The sequence below is a fragment of the Microtus oregoni genome, unplaced genomic scaffold (genome assembly GCF_018167655.1).
Source record: "Microtus oregoni isolate MIOR12 unplaced genomic scaffold, Mior012 000018F_ref0000195, whole genome shotgun sequence".
Classification (NCBI taxonomy): domain Eukaryota; kingdom Metazoa; phylum Chordata; class Mammalia; order Rodentia; family Cricetidae; genus Microtus; species Microtus oregoni.
Window position 1 is genome coordinate 22,531,295 of NW_024543077.1, and position 2,829 is coordinate 22,534,123.

At 41.6% G+C, this 2,829-nt stretch overlaps 1 pseudogene; it reads right to left on the bottom strand.

The window, feature by feature from the left end:
- Positions 1 to 230: 230 nt before the first annotated feature.
- LOC121458695 lies at positions 231 to 2,470 on the bottom strand (annotated as a pseudogene).
- Positions 2,471 to 2,829: the final 359 nt, after the last annotated feature.

Consider the following 2,829-nt stretch of genomic DNA (forward strand, 5'->3'; position numbering starts at 1 on the left):
TATTTTCTTGGTACTGGTCACACTATGTAGCACAGGATGACATTAATTTAACCATCAATCTGCTTTAGCCCCACACATGCTGGTATTATAGTTGTGAATGAAGGAACCTAGCGAAGGCTGAAGTCTTGAGATTAGATCACATTAAAATGCTGGACACTAGCTCAGACAAGTTCAGGATAGGAGAAAACTGGGGAGTCAGACTGACAGACTTAGTGAGACAGACTGTGTCTCTACAGTGGAGGTCCCCATAGTTCTATAATCTGCTCTGCATTGGTATTGGCATTTGATGACACAAACAGAAAGTCAAGATCCCTATCTTTGCAGATCACTTCCTGCTTGATGGGTGTGAAGTCCACAATGAAGAGGACTGTAAAGACCATGTTAGAGATATAACCATTTGTGTTCATAGGTTTCATGTACATGAAACATGATGATACTATAGAAAAATAGGACCACAGCAAGGTGCTCCAAGCAGGTGGAAAAGCATTTGCAGGACCTGCTGGCTGAGAGCACCTTTAGGAAGGTGACCAGGATTGGCATGTCAGAAAGGCTAATGAGGTACTTGAGTAGAGGTAACAGAAGGATGGCATCCACAAGGACAAAGTCATTTTTAACTGATATGTCACCACAGGCCAGCTTCAGCACACCCAGGACCTTGCAGGTGAACTTTCTAAATACTTGGTGGCCATACAATGACAGTCTCATGGCAATGACTGTTTCTGTCAACTACCTGATGACATAGAATACCCAGACGGCTCTTGGAGGCATTGAGAAAAAGCTGTGGCTCATGTGCACAGGTACCTGAGTTGCTGACAAATAGCAAGGTAGTAATCACAGGCTGTGATGACAAGCAGCAGGCATTCTGTGGAGCCTGTGGAAAGTCTCAGATGCATCTGGATGTCACAGCCATCAGAGAGATGGTCTTCTGGGATGAGAGTAGGTGGAACAGCATCAGAGGCACAAAAGTAGATGTGTAGCAGATTGTCTAAATGGAAATATTACTCAGAAATTGTATATGGTGTGTGTAGGCAGGGATCAAACATACACACAGTCATGAAGGCAGTGTTCGGAGCAGGGTCACCAGGTTCATAACTGAGCACAGAGGAAAGAATAGATCTTCCAGGGATGAGTAGTCAGAAAATTCCTTCAAGATAAATGCAGAGACTTTTGTCCTGCTTCTGGTCTACATAATGCAGAGTTATGCCTGGATACACAGTAGAGTGGAAGGAGAGAGCATGCAGTGTTTTGAGAACACAAAAAATTTTAAGGTCTTTTCCAACATGGATACACATTCTGTGACTTGAAGACAGTCTCCTCATCTTCTGTAGGTTACATCGCATCCATGTGACTAGTGAGGATAACATCCCTAAGAGGGGGGCTGGAGAGATGGCTCAGCGGTTAAGAGCATTGCCTGCTCTTCCAAAGGTCCTGAGTTCAATTCCCAGCAACCACATGGTGGCTCACAACCATCTGGAATGAGGTCTGGTGCCCTCTTCTGGCCTGCAGGCATACACACAGACAGAATATTGGATACATAATAAATAAATAAATAAATTAAAAAAAAACATCCCTAAGAGGGTATTTATGGAAGTATCAATAGGCAGAATCACAGAGAGCCAAAGCTGAATGAGAAATAAAGGTCTTTACTGTAGGATTCTTAAAACGTTTCAATGGCTAATGTTTATTGGAAGCTCTCCAAAAGCAATGTAGACTATGCACTTCCAAACTTACCTGAAGTTACATCCACTTCACCTCTTATCCTATCACAGAGAAGTGACCTGAAAACAGCATTTGAGAGCTGGTAGCCTGGATAAGAGGTCCTAAAACTTACACACATACTGGAATTATTTGGAAGACTGTCAAAACACAGTGTGTGTTCCTTCCAGAGTTTCTGGCTTAGGGCAGATGTGTGCTGTTGCTGCTTTGATGGCATAGGAATGAATGTCTCTAAAGGTCCTGCTGACTTTGCTGCAGCCTCTAAGCCATGGCTTGCACTGTTCTCACTATCTGGAATATTTTCATTTTTTCCTCACCTGTAGTAGCTGATCTGTCTCTTCTGGTTCTGTTTGTCACACTGTATGCTTTATATCTCAGGAAGGGGGCAGATACTGACCTGTAAACCTGTGAGGAGGAACACCCCCAGAGAGATAATCTGTTAGGTGCTTTGTATGGGCTACAACTTTAGAAGATGTCCTTTTGTGTTTCCATCTCTACTTAAGAATCAGAAATGGTTTTAGAATTAGACAATGTCTATCCTTCTCTAAATCCAAGCATGATGTTAAAAGAAAAATTCAAAACTCTGTCTCATGTCAACAGTCTTCTGGTATGGAACAGAAAGAAGATCAATTTTGAAGGAATATTTTACTTTCCTTCATGCCCATTTTGTCTTTATCTTATCTTTCAATGAATATATGTCTACATGAATAATGCTTACATTTTCATCAAAGAACAGCTTCCAAGAAGAAGACATTGGGGCCCCACAATGTCTCTACCTGGGTGATATGACGGCATGATGCTGATAGCACTACGAGACCAATTTATGGGTACAAGCTGCAGATATGGTGCACCTTCTTACAATGTTCTGGCCAGAATTCCAAATAAGAAATTCAGAAAAACCCTATCAAATACTCAGAAACCATTTGCAATTATCCAAAACAGCCATCTTGAAATTTAACCATCATTTTGCGTTTATAATATCCCATAGAAATAACATCGTCCCTGGAAGCAATTCTAGAAGATGCCATTCTCTCTCCCAACAAAGTTTGTCGTCACAGTCAGGAACAACATTTACGAGTTGATTATTACTAATATAGGATTGTCAGGAGCCAT